The 14,598-nt window shown below is 39.9% G+C and overlaps 1 long non-coding RNA gene across 1 annotated transcript in view; it reads right to left on the bottom strand.

The window, feature by feature from the left end:
* LOC128324494 (uncharacterized) overlaps window positions 1–14,269 on the bottom strand; it is a 49,119-nt gene extending 34,850 nt beyond the window's left edge. The window contains exon 1 of the long non-coding RNA XR_008306898.1: window positions 14,155–14,269. This is a non-coding gene — a long non-coding RNA (uncharacterized LOC128324494). The remainder of the gene's footprint in view (window positions 1–14,154) is intronic.
* Window positions 14,270–14,598: the final 329 nt, after the last annotated feature.

Raw genomic sequence — 14,598 nt, 5'->3', positions numbered from 1 at the left:
TGAACGTTTGCCCCTCTCTGGGCCCACCTCTATCCCTATTCCTTTCTCCTAATTATAGTTGCCTCCCTCTCTAAAAAGCTTATTTCTCTCGCCTGCTTGGGAATTTATACAACTAGGACTTTAAGCTAAAATGCCTCTTTGCAGTTGAACGTATCTTTAATAGTAATGTTGCTTTAACCACACATTGCTTTCCATTGTACCCCTCCCTACAATAAAAGCCTTCTTTTGATTTTGGAACTTAAATCTTGCCTCGGTCTAGTCATTTCCTGGGTCCACAACTTTGCACAAATTTAATATGATGTGGAACTCTCCCTTTTTGAGCTAATTTCCCTATGCACACCTGAATGCAGATTTAGGGGTGTTCACCAATCACTCTGGGTGATTAATCACTCATTAACAAAGTTTCAAGAGGAAAAACAAAAACATATTTAAATATATAAGAAGCAGAAAAGCTGCCAGGGAGGCGGTTGGACCCTTAGATGATAAGGGCATGAAAAGGCCTTGGACATGATCCAGCAGGGTTGTTCTTATTTTATATTCTTAACAGATTAACAATCTTATCTGATTTACTTCTTTCCCCCCAAAGAAATCCTTTGTTCAAAAAAAATTTAATCAGTTTATATTCTTATTTTGCTGAAAGAGATTGAGTGGGTATCTAATAGTTTCTAACTTACCATGTATTAATTTAGATTGTGTAGGTATTCCCCCCGCCATCTGTAATAAGTGTAAATGAATCTTCTCTACCCCTATCTTGTTTTTTCCTTAAGTTGAAGGCCACGGCTGACATGCAGACTAACGAACACCAGTTCTATGGGAGAAGAACCTGCATAGCACCAGTGCTTCTGAAGAATTCCAGACTAATACTTGCATGTGGTGGAGGAATTTTGACTACCTCCCCTTGGGTGCCACCCAAAGATACATCTCTGAGGGCTGAGCAACCTTTAGGGATATATGCTCCGAGGGAATGGGAGTTTGTTGAAAGTTGTCCCAGCCATCTGCTGCATGAGCACTGGAGAGAGTTAGCTGAACTCTTCAGAAGCATCAATACCTTGCCCGTTAATCTGCTTCATTAGTCTGGATATCAGCCATTGTTTATATTAGAGAATACCTTATAATTTTGCTTATGTTACATGCAATAAATTTTAACTATTGATTCTATAATTTTAGAACACATTTTCAGAATTCAGTTTAATATTTGGCTCATCCAGAGTCAATTCATTTAATCTTCCTTGTTTATTCTTTTAAACCAATAAAATTCGGTTCTGATCAACATATGTTCCTAATTTTTCCTATTTTCTTCACTAAAACTTAAGTTAAACAGATATTAGAGCTCTTCTCATGATCTGTAAGAAGAGCTCCATGGAGGTCTGTGGGGAGAGTGGTTTTTGCTTACCCTCCATGCAGATGATCTCCTATCCATTCCTGGGTGGGCGGATCACCTGCCCAGATGAGCGGCAACTCACCTGCAGCTTGACTGGCAGCTCCACATGTCAGGGTGCCAGGATGTGCCGCCGAGCATTGCCCCACCCCCAGGAGTCCCAATAATGCACAACATGAGTGCGCGGCACATTACTGGGATCCCCCTTCACCGCCCCCGAGTGTGCTAGGCGCGGCTGCAAGCAGCCATGGCGGACACACAATTAAAAAACTGAGGTTAAGGGAGCACTCACTCCCTTAACCTAGTTTAACTAGGTGGCTAGTTTGGCGGGTTTGCCACTGTGTAGCCACCAGGATGGGGCACAATCCTGGTGATTTACATGAGTATGCAAAACCGGACTGGGCTCCCTTAGCCTAGTTTTGCACACTCGTGTGAATGGCCTCATGGACTCACCATATATCTATTTGTTTAGTACCTTTATACCTATCTAGAAATTATTTTGTAGGGCGGGGACAGCAACTTATGGCATCCGTGCCAGAAGTGGCATGTGAAATTGTAGTGATCAGCCTCCTCTCCCTCTAAAGAGTTAACTGGAAGTGAACCCTTGTCTTGACTGATACTTATGAAAGGGGTGGGCGGGCAGGAAAAGGGTCGCAGAGGTTTGAGAAGAAGAGAACCAAAGCAAGAAATGGGAGATGCTGGAACGGGTGTGGGAACTGATCTGCTTTGTTTAAACCAGTGGGGCAGGGATGAGAGGACAGATGAAATGTGAGGTCTGGGTCCTCCAGAGGGAGGCCAAGCCAGCTGAAGAGAAGTCTGGCAGGAGGAGGACCAGGGTGAAACTCCTGCAGTTCTAAGGCCCTTAGTAGCACATGAAACCATGAATAAATGAAGATATGCACACCACTTTTGAAAGCATGCTGGCCCATGCTGTAAGGTGTTTAATCCAGCACAGTTATTTGTCATGTCCAGCTTGGTACTTAACACCCATTTCATCTACATATATATCTGGGAAAATGAAATGTCTCCCCACCACCCAATTAGTTGTACATTATTTCTTTCATTGGAGAGAATCTCAGAAATTTTGCTTCTCTATCCTGTGGTTTTTCAACTATTTTTGCTCTTATTAGATTTATTCTAATGTCTCTACTACCTCTACTTCATAAGGATTTCTAAATTTAGGTGCATCCCCTCCCCGCATTTTCTGTTCTCATTTATCTCACTTCTAGCTTTTTATTTCTCCCTTCTAATGTTTTCTCAAGCCTTTTGTCTCTCATCGAGTTGCTTCTCAAACCTTATACTCCAGCATTCAAGCCATAAGAAGCACTCCTAATATTTTTACAAATCTCCCCAATATTCCCACTGCGTTCAGTGAGGGTAAGCATACTTGAACCCAGTGAAACTCACTTCTGAGACCGTGAGGTATGCTTCCCTATCCTAAGCTGAATATTATAATATACCTACTACTGTGTTTTTATCACATTTTGCTGCACTGCTACACTTTTCTCTCTTTCTCCTCTATTTTGTTTTGTTTTGTTATTCTTTTCTTCTGATAACTTCAGCCCACTAGAGAAGATGCTTTTTATCATTTCCAAGGTCAAGTCTATTTGTGGAGGGTCTTCATCCCCCTTAAAATGGAGCTTCTTTACTGCTTTCTTAGAAAGCATAATAAGAAAATAATTACCAGTAAGGTAATTATGTTTCACCTTGATTTTGCATAGATTGAAAGTATGAAAGTCAAGCAAGTTTGCAATCAATTGCAATCAATTAATCTTGTGTATAAGATAATCCAAACTTAATTCAGTCCCCAAAATGTTATCATTTACTGATAAATGATGAACATGAGGATTAAATTCAGTCATTTCGTGGGAGTCTTTTGTTAGCTTTGAGACTCACCAGAACATGTTGAAATGTTTGTATAATACTACTTGTTTGGGACATTTATAAACCAACCATGCAAATGTCATCTTTATTGTTAAATTATCTAAGGAGGATGAAGTTTGGTCATTTACTGGGGGCACTCAGCTGAGATTCAGATTTATGGGTAAATGTCAGAATGTTCTGACATTTCCCATTGGCCTTCAAAAATCTTAAGAATTAGCTGTAAACATCAACTGTGTGGTTACTGATTACTATACCATATTTATCTTAAATGATTGATGGCTAAAGCTATATGTGAGACGACGTATTGGATAATCTGTTGACAGAAGCATGGAAGGAAGATGTTCAGCTTCACAGAAATTTTGTTTGGAATGTACATCTAAGGGTGATATGTCTTTTGTTTTTAAAAAAACTATCAAATGAGAACAAAGAAAGCCCCAGCCAGCCAGCCAAAGCAGCAAAACCCCTGAGAAGCCACATGCAACAATAGCATGGGAGTTCTGGAATGTCCTTGGGAAAGCAAGAAAGAGTCCTACTTCTCCAACTATTGAAGTAATGAATCAGATTGTCCTATTAAGATTCATTTTTCAAATATATGCTTTTCATATTGGGCACAAAAGAGTGTTCCTCTGTCACTAGTGACAGTAGTCCTTGATGTGTGCTAGAGGAAAACCTCTGTTTGTATGGAAGTTAATGCATTTTTAAAGAATTATTTGCTCTAATAATTCTACAGACAAGAATCTTAAAAGCTATCTCCTTTGTTCTGGAGATAAAATAAGGATTGTATAGAAGTCCCAGTCACTATGAAGAGCTACAGTAGTTTCATTCATGAGAAGCTGTGTTTAGATGATGACTTTAATTCACTAGACAACCAGCTTAGAATGGTCATTCAGTCTAAACAGATGAAATGTCCATACATCTGATAACATGCAATCAGACTAAGTGGCATCTGGTGAGGTGGGGCTGAAGTAGTGATTCAGTTCTATTCTTGAAAAATGGGCACATAAAATGTATGAGTCACTTTCTCACTCACATATCAGAGTTCTTAAAGTGAAAACAAAGTGAAATATAGGGCTAAACAAATGTTTAAAAGCACATGATAACATCAGAAAAGATCCAAACATAAAACTGCCTTCCCCCCTTTCATTTCAATAGCTTTATTGAGCAGGTGATCCAGTGGATTATTTCCAGTGTTTGCAGTTATTCCTGATTTGATAAAATGCAATACAGGTAGCTAAGGCTGAAGGTGATTAACTAAAATTCCAAAAAGCACGAGAAAGGTCAAATCACTCGAATCAACCAGATCTGAGTCGAATTAATTCAACCTCAAAACAATTCGCACATCCCTAGTATATGATGATGGCTTTAAAAATGAGGCTCCATGCATCCATGCTTTACCTTGGTTTTTCAACTGAACATTGGGCTGGGGAGTAATGCATTCAGGCATGCATTTGACAGGTGCAGCTTCCCCAATCTCTTCCTTGAGATGCCCCGATAAATTTCTGCTTGATGCATCTCTGATCAAGGCAAAGTGTGGATGTATGAAGCCTCATTTCTAAAGCCATCATCATATACCAGACTGTACAAAGTCTTTATAGCTTATATGGCACAGAAGTTAAGATGGGCACCTTAACCTGCAATTTCCATTCTTTTAAAGGCATGAGTGAAAATGTAAAGTATCTTAACTCTCATCTCAAACCAAAGGTTTTTTGATTACTGAATTTATTTATGTGTTGCACAAAGCTGCATGTTAGAATAAACCTTAGTTTTTAGTTGGGCTCCCATTTGACTTGGTTCAGAGCTGTAAGCAATATAAAGTTGTGCAAAAGTCAAAGTTACTTCTTTGTGCAAAAGTCAAAGTTCCCCACACTTTTCTTTATTATTATATTTCCCCATGGTATAATTAAAACAAAGCACAACAAACAAACAATATTATTAACAGGCATATTGTTTTGTCCAACAGAGCAAGACAAAGTTCTTTTGACCATTTCCTTTTCCTGTTGAAAGTGTGACATATGGCCTTGGCACGGAAATTAAATATCAAGACAAGTTACAAGAGCACTTCTGCAATACCCACATGTCAAGAGAGGCTGCGAAGAAGAACACTATTCAAGAAAAGAGTTGAGAGGCATCTGTTGAAAATGTTTGGGGTATAGTGTATCTTGACTTAATAAAGGGGGTTAAAGTGGGTTGCTTTCCACTCTAATGATTCTATGAAACAGCTAAATCAGTTATAGGGTGGCATTCTATAGCAAATGTAATATCCACACTATTATCAACAGTTCATTGGTCTGTAAAGAGATTTTCCATTAACTGTTATTACATAAGATTAATTGTGGACAAGTACAGTTGAGCAACTAAGAATTTTCAACTACTTAAAGATCTGGCTTGTGAATCTGAAGAAAATGTTTCCCACTTTATATTGCTGAATTTAGCTTTTTCTTTTTTGTTAAAGGAAATGTAAAAAGTTATTTCAGAGCAAGATTAACAGATATGTTTTGCCAGGGTTTAGGGTCAAAGTTCACAGTAAGCAGCATTGGTGTCAGGATCATGTGGGGAGCTGTTAATGAGAACATGCATGTTCATCACTTGCAGCTTCCACTGTGAATGGGCCATCCCAGATCTAATACCACAGCTAGAACTTTCATGTCACCTCACACTACCTCAAACACCATGCTTTTCATTTCAGTAGAGTCAATTCCAACATTAAGCTGTAAGTCATGAAGCATGATGAGCAATCACATCGTTGAAGGAGCCTAGAATGAAATAGCAGCCATTTCCTCAGTCATGGTTGAGCATATTTCAGCTACCATGACACTAGAATAGCTGCATCTCTGTACAGACCAGTTCATACTAACATTTTCTTCCTTGCAATTCTGGGCATTCATTAGCTATGGTAGGGCTCTGCCTTACTCAGATGTAGGGATATGTATTTATGTATTTAACACATTTGTATGCCACCCAAAATGCAAGTCTCGGGGCGGTTTACAACCAAACAATAAAAACAACAGATAGAAAGATTAAAACATGACAACAATTAGAAATCAACACGTTAAAACTATTAAAAACAGAATTAAAACCTAATCGTTTTAATTGTTTAAAAAAAACCCATATTGATGGCATAAACCAGCCCCAGAACACAACTGTGGTTATTCAGAACAATTTAGTTCTAAATTTATATTGGCATCACATTTGTGAATTGGCTTTTGGAGTTTTTGTTACGTATTATTTGATTTCCCTAATTCCTTTTGCCTGGCTAGATGAAAGAAGATATCTACTTCTCACTTGATTCATTTGGGAACAAATAGTGTTTGCTCCCATCTACCAAGCACAAACAGATGCCACCAGAGACTTGAGGCTTGACCCATTATGCCTTGCTATTTTTAGCTATGGTGCACATTTTGACAAACCTCATGCCACACACAAAATCACTGTTTGCCTGCAGAAGTTCTGTAAGAATCGTTACAGTACACAGCTAGCTTGGACATGATGTTTATAGTGTATCACTCTACTTCCCTATTATAGTGGAAAATATCTTTGGAGACAAAGCTGTCCAACACGAACCCAGCGTATATGTGAAGTTGGGGTTTTTTTTTTAACCCCAATATGCATCACTTTACACTTGCTTACATTGAACCATATTTGCAATTTTGTTGCCCACTCACCCAGTTTGGAGAGATCCTTTCAGAGCTCCTCACAATCTGTTTTGGATTTCACTACCCTAAATAGTTTAGTAACTTTAGTATCATCTGCAAATCTGGCCACTTTGCTGGTTACCTCTACTTCTAAATCACTTATGAATAAGTTAAAGAGCACTGGTCTTATATATGGTTAACAATTTTGTCCTCAAGTATGCTTTCTATCAATTGACCCGGCGGCACAGAAGTTAAGCTAACCAGCCTGTGTAGTATCCTAGATCTCCCTTTGAATCCCTTTTTGAAAATCAGAGTTACATTAGCTACATTCCAATCATCTGGTACAGAGCCTGATTGGGACAAGTTACATGTTTTTTCTAGGCGATCAGCAATTTTACTTTGAGTCAAGCATTTTTCTTTATCAAAAGGTCCTAGACAACAATGTGATTTGGACTGAACCACACTGCATTGAATCTTTATACTGGCATAGTAGTGCCAGTATATGTGCTACCCCTGCAACATTAACAACCTGCTATTAATGTGATACAAGTTTAAAATATAGAAGTATACATTAAATCTGCATGCAGCTGATACACATTAACATTTTCAATCCAGCAGAGTCCACAAGTAAAATTGAGACAGTTATTAATTCTTTGGGGTTTGTATTGGGCTACAAGTTAAGTAAAAAGAGACATTCTCAATTTGGGAGGGGATGTCAGTGACAACAAAACCAAGAGCAAACCAGTGTGTCTCTATAAAGTGAAATAAAGTTCAGTTAACAGTTCAGTTAACTGTTTATACACATTTTTATCAAAATTGTTAAGGAACATATCAAATTGAACTAAGAGCTAGGAGCAAAGGTTAAGCACCAGCCAAATTGTATTTATTGGAACAAATTGTATTTATCCTTGTCTGGCACGTAACGAGGCTGTCACATAGGCAGCCCAGCCTGGGGTTGGCTACCTGTGTGCATTGTCATGATGGAGCCCATTCCTGGTGCTGCCTCAGCCCCAAGCCTAGGAATTTACCCCAGGCTTTAACCTGGGTTTAAGGGGGCAAGTGTGCCATTAGCCCCACGTTAAGGGTCGTATGTGTGCATGGGCTGCAGGCAGCCTCTACGCACACATGGAGCTGGGTGGCAAGAGCACATGGCTGAGGCCGAGGGATTATCCCACAATGCACCACGCTCCTGGCATGGTGCATTGAGCAATGCTGGAGGACTTCCTCCTCTGGCTTCCTGCTCTGCCACCACTCATGTGTTGGGTGAGTGACTGAGCCTCTAAGCAAAATGTGATCATGTGTAGGGAGGCAGGAAGGAGCCTGTCTCCCCACCAGCCCTCCGCCCCACAAGGTATGTTGGTTGTGTGCACTATTGCTGTTGAAATGTAAATTTTGCCACTCTAATTTTCTCTTTCTATCCATTTAAGTAACAACAGAGGAAAATTAACTCAAAATATGCAAAAATTACTAGCAGCATTGATACGGAGTACAAGGAAACTTTGAGTTAAACTATTGTTTGCATGTTGAAAAGAAAAGAGTAGGTTTAACTGTACGAGATTTGAAGGTATATTGTTATGCCATCTGTATAGACTGTAGTTTGACCTGGGTAATATATGATAAAGGAGACAGAAACTGGGTTAGTCCTTCTGAAAAAGAATTTTTGAGTTCTGCTTTATGGATGAGGAAAGCAGTTTGCCCTAATTAAGTGAAATGCAAGACCTTATCAAATATTTTTGAAAAAGTGGGATAAATCTAGCATAGTTTTAAGTTGAAGATAGCCTCAGTAACTGATGACCCAGAATGATAGCTGCAGGAAAACAGTTACAAATTTTGGATAATTTTGAACAGTGGAAACGACAAACAGTTCAGATGAGACAGTGCCAGCACATGAGATCAGGAAAGCAACATGCTAAGAGTGTGCCTATGGAGTCATCCTCCATGGACATCCCAATACCCTTCTGGCATATCACTCTATTGTACTGGGGACATTGTTCTTTCAAAAGGCCCCTATACACACACACACTCCAAATTCTTGTTTAAACAGTTATTAGGAGTGCATATCCATTCAGATAAACAGCCTCCTCCTGCCATGCAATAAAGTTAGCATTCTAGAAGGATGTCAATATGTAGTATGGGTTGTAGCCATACAGAGAATGTGTAGAAGTTCCTTCCCCACCAAGGAACTTCCTGTGCCCCCTTCAAAACCATTCCACTGGGGACTCTCCAGAGCATGAGGGCACACAGCACAGAGAACTGCTGGGAGGGGGGGGGGCATCAGTAAAAATCACCCTCTGCCTTACGCAAATGAAAATGCCTTTCATTGACTCATTAACAGCTTTGGATATAACACTTAGAAACCTGGGAATATCTCTGGAAAGGTCACAAATTTTGTTCATGTATGAGTGTGAGAGAGAATTGTTATGAATTAATTATTACTCCCAACAAACTAAACAAAATGAACAGCAATTATAATCCAATAAGCTGGGAATGTAAATTTCAAGTATGTTCCTTAATTCATTTCTGGAAAATCTTTCTGAAGCAAAATCATATTGGGATGTTATTTCAGTCTCGATAAGCAGAATAATGGGACCAGAAATTCAATTAGATCCCTTATTGTTTTATTTGCTAATACAAATAATATAAGACCTCAAACAGAGGGAAATGATTGCTTATATATCTCTGGTGGCTAGGATACTATATGCTAAGTATTAGAAACAAGAAAAGATGCCTACTATTGAAAAGCTATCCAAACAATACAATTTCTAACAAACTATGTTCCTGTCAAAAAGTTTGTCTAACCAACTATGTTCCTATATTAAAAAAGGAAGATAAGACTGGATTGTTTAATCAAAATGGTATTAATTTATTCAGTTTTGTAACAGGGATTACAGATTACAGTATAGATTTTATTAGAATAAAATTTTTGGATGCTTTACATTCAGCAAGTAAATGTTTTCTGTAGACTAACTTCTATTTGTTACAACACTGATTAAAAATCAATCAGAGAAAGATAGAGAGAGTGAAGGGAGATGAAAGGATAAATATTGAAAGAAGAACCTGAGGCTGTCACCAAAAATGGCAAACCTGTGTAGAGTTCCTTCTCGTCTTTCCCATAATGTGAAGTAATGGAAACCAGTGACAGGACATAATCACAAGGTGTGTTTCCCTGCCTTCTCTCATATTACTGGCTGCCATGGAGGGGATGATAGACATGAAGGTTGTTCACATGACCAAAAATATCGGGGGTGGGGATGGCTGAGTGGAAGACAGGACACGACCTTCCTTCCTCCACGTGACCAAGGGCTCATTCACCTGGACAATGACACACCGTGTGCCTCCATGATCAGCATGGTGGTGATGTCCTGAGTGGGGATCTAGAGGAGGGAGTCCTCCAGTATCCCACAATGCATTATATGGGCAGTGGACAGGCTGTCTGTGCAAATGCAGCAGTCCCCAGTTTCCTGGCCACTCTATAAGTAGCATTCAATGATGGAGAGCCAGCCCAGCTGCCAGGAGCTACTGCATAGAGCCCCGATCACACACACAGTGGGGGCTGTTGAGGTAGGAAGGGGCTTTTCACCTTTTACCTTGGTTAAAACAAAAGTAAAACTATGGGGTGGCCCTGCTTTGAAGCAACTGGGTATTATTATTATTATTATTATTATTATTATTATTATTATTATTATTATTAATTCGATTTCTATACTGCCCTTCCAAAAATGGCTCAGGGCAGTTTACACAGAAAAATAATAAATAAATAAGATAAGATAAGATGGGTAGGAGTGGTTCCTGTGGCTGCACATGAGCCTCTCTATGCTGGGTTTCCTGCTCCTACACAGCTTTGGCCAGTAGTGTGAATGACACCTTATTCAAGTCATGCACACATTCCCATTACTGTACATTACAGGAGAAATGGAGAACTCAGCATGGTGTTATCCTTTTTGGTGGCAGCCCCATGTTTTTCATCAGAAGCCCTGCTTCAGGTCTCCATCACCCCTGCCACACACATATCTGATATATGCACTGTGTGGGGACTTTGGAAAGGGACTTCTCTTCAGGATGCCTGTGGTACCAAATGAAGCCCTTTATATTTGCCCAGACCTTATTGACTCCATCTTATTTTTTTAAAGTGGCTTTTATATTGTTTTATGCTGCTGAGACTGTATTAATTTATTGGATATTATTTTAATTGTTTGAAGCTGCTCTGAGTGGTTGCTAACTTGAAGGGCAGGATAGAAATGTGGCCGACATGATGCACAATGTTCCAGCACTGGAATGCTCTGTACCAGAGCTGCTGTGGATATACAGGCAGTCCTGATGCTGTCAAGAATGTGTGGTTTGCACAAGCAGTGCTACAGTAGTTATTCCCATTCACCACAGTGGGAGCATCGGGGCTGCCTGCTGCAGCTCTGATACCTGGAGCATTCCAGCACTGGAACACTGAGCAGCATGTTGGCGAGTGTAGGTTTTAAACATCCTGTCTAGTTCCACCCAATGACAGATATGGATATTGCTAATGTAAAGATAATAAGCAAAGTGGATCACAGTGTGGGTTTCAAGATGCCTCCAGTTCTACAAAGGACAAAAGTCTATGCATTGGACCTGCTTAGGTTATAACATGCCTTGATCTGTCAGTCCTGGTTTGGAGGCCTTCCAGTAGGACTACTCTGAAATGAAAAGATTTTGAATTGTGGCCCATGTAAATAAAATGAACCCTTTTGAACTATATTTTATTTTTTTCTTTTTAAAAAACCCTGATATTTACCAAGGCTAAATAAAGATAATTGCAAAATGCCCTATATGAGAGGTAATGGCAGTATATCTGATTAGCAAAACCACTTCTGTGGGCTGAGGGAGATTTCTGATTAAGTGTTAAGCCCAACACGCCCCCCCCACCTCTCTAAATAATTACTTTAACTATGTTACTTTAAATTATTATTTCAAGGGCTGCATGACAAACCTGAACATTTCCTTCAGTAATGCCAAAACCAAAGGAAAAAATACAGGCCCTTTGACATGATGGCTCAGATTTGTCTTTTCCTCTCTGGCTTGGTTTTTCTCATCAGTGATGCAAGTTCTAAAACTTTTGCTTTTGGGGCCGAAAGCAGCAGGTGGAAGTGGGGTGGGTGGGTTTACAGGCCCATCTATAAGCTTTTGTGCAGGAAGGGGCAATGCTCACCCTTCAGTATAAGAAATAAGAGCAAGCTGTTCTGAAGAACAATAAGGCAAATTTGAGGAACTCCACAAGTTTCTGTGGGCTGGTGTAAAGTGAGACATGTAAGGTGAGAGATGTTCTTAACAATATCTGCTCCTCGGTGATAACTGAGTGATTGTATTTTCTCTCCCTTCCTGCTTTATAGTACATGTGTCGTTCACCTGCTCCTTGGAGCTGTTAATGACTCCATCTGCCCATCATATTTTTTGCTTTCTCATCAAACCTGAGTTCCTTCCAGCAGGTCACTAGGGAGACAGTGAAGCAGCCAGGCCACTAGACCCAGCATTGTAAAGGCAAACCTTGCAATTGATCCTGACAGTAAGGAACGAGGATGCAGGAGTTCAGAGACAAACAACATACAGTTTCTTGGTAATGCCCTGGAGGTGAAAGCTGACCTGGAAAACACCAAGGTGCCAGGTATCAATATAACAGCTTCTCTACAGCTTAACAGCTAGGAATCACCTGTCCACAAGGTCAGAGAAGATATGTACAGCCAGATTAATAACAAGGAACAGTGACTTTAAACAAAGACTGAGAAAAGTGAACTTGTAGATACTTACCCATGATGTAGGAACCTACTTTTATGAGCACATGTTGAACCAAACACTGGTAATAATAATTTACATATGCGAAGGTCTTTGATCATTTTTTAAAAAGTGAAATATAAGGATTATATTAGAATAATGACTATGTAACATTACATAACAGTGCATTTTATACTGGTGTGCTTCTTTGCTTTATCCTTCTCTGTGTTTACTTGCTGAATGGATATGTTCTTATTTTAGCACAAGTTTTTTGTATTGTTTAAATTTTTTCTAATTATTGTATTGTAAACTACCATGAGCAGGCTGAGAAAGGCAGAATATTATTATTTTAAATAAATAAACATAGACAAATCTATTATTATTGTAATACGAATATATTATCAGGATTTTCTGAAATGCGTCATAATTTGTAATGCATTACTAATATCTTATATAGTAATCGACTACTAAGGTATCAATCTGTTACTTTTTAATGTATTGGTAATACTAATAATATGTGAACACTGGATATTGATCAGATATGTTTGGGGCAAATATCTCAGTTACAATTTTGCTCTTCTCCTTAGAGGCAGTCCAGAAACTTCTAGTAAGGTAAAGCCCAACAATTTTTGGCACTTAAGAAAAAATTAGATAGGAAGGCATGTCTGCTTTTATCCCAGGGGCGTAGCAAGGTTGGAGTGGGCCCAGAGACAAGATTTTAAAATGGCCCCCCCCCAAAGTCCAGGGCCTCCGCACACCCCAGGCCCCCAAGGATTTAAGTCTGATATTCCAAAATAAGTATGCTGCCTGCAAATACATTTCACTGAATACACACACACACGTCACAATATATAGTGATATACATTGAGTACTATACAGTACATTTGTATTACTTTTAATGCCTAGAACACACTAGAAAGATGAATGATTAAAATGGGCCCCTCGCTGCAGATTAGCAAAGGAGACTTTCAACCATGCAGGGTGAGCCTATGTTTGTTTTCTCAGAATTCTGAACAAATTCAGTCAAGTTTGATTGCAGGAGGTTTTTCACAGGAGGCGTTTAAAGCCCTTTAAGACACATCTCCTCTGGAATGGAGGTGCTGCATTCACATGTTGGCCAGATTTACCCTGAAGTCCCTGCAAGTTATTGGGGAGCAGTTCACACACAAGAAAAATAAAATAAAAGCACCACACATGCTTCACAGTTCTCACTCAGACCTTCTGGGTTGCAAAACAACTTGAACATAAGTGCATTTATAAATGAATCAATGAATAAATAAAATTAATAAAATACTGTTCCAGAAGTTTTTGCAATTTTCTGCCATGAAACAATTTTCTGCCACTTATAGGACTTTTTAGATAGTTTTTTTTAAGTCAGCAAATTTTCCAAGCTGTTTCAAAATAAATATTCAGAGACTTCTCGGTCCCTCCCCCCCCCCATATCCAAGCCCTATGGCAAGCAGATCCCTATATATGGGGGGGGGCGGGAAAGGTAACCACAAAAAGGAGTTCACACTCTACCTGGCAAATGCTGGTCTGGGTTAAGCAAGGCAGCAAGGGGTCTTCTGCTGCAGAGAACACTCTGGCTGCCTCCTCCTTCCTGGCTTGCTTGGGCCCTACTCGAGTTCAGGCTTCACTGCGGCCTCCGTGGAAGCCCCGCCCACCCGCCGATCAGCTGAGAGGCGGGAGAAAAGGAGCTCTTGGCAGCTTGCCTGCTGCTTCGATTGCGGCCAGCAGAACAAGCAGGAGAGACGGCGAAGAGGGCAAGTGGTTGAGAGGCTATGGGGCTGGGCAGGGGGCAATGGGGAGTCACATGAGGTGCCTCTGGGGTGCCCCTCCAGGCAGTGGGGCCCCCAGACAACTGTCTCCCCTTGCCCTATCATTGTTATGCGCCTGTTTTATCCAGTTATTTTTTAGTGATCTTGATGTAATTCTTGTCATAGACTGAATAAAGGGAACTAAAGG

The sequence above is a fragment of the Hemicordylus capensis genome, chromosome 4 (assembly GCF_027244095.1).
Source record: "Hemicordylus capensis ecotype Gifberg chromosome 4, rHemCap1.1.pri, whole genome shotgun sequence".
Taxonomy (NCBI): domain Eukaryota; kingdom Metazoa; phylum Chordata; class Lepidosauria; order Squamata; family Cordylidae; genus Hemicordylus; species Hemicordylus capensis.
The sequence above is the reverse complement of the archived record's forward strand: the minus strand, read 5'-3'. Positions and strand labels throughout refer to the sequence as shown.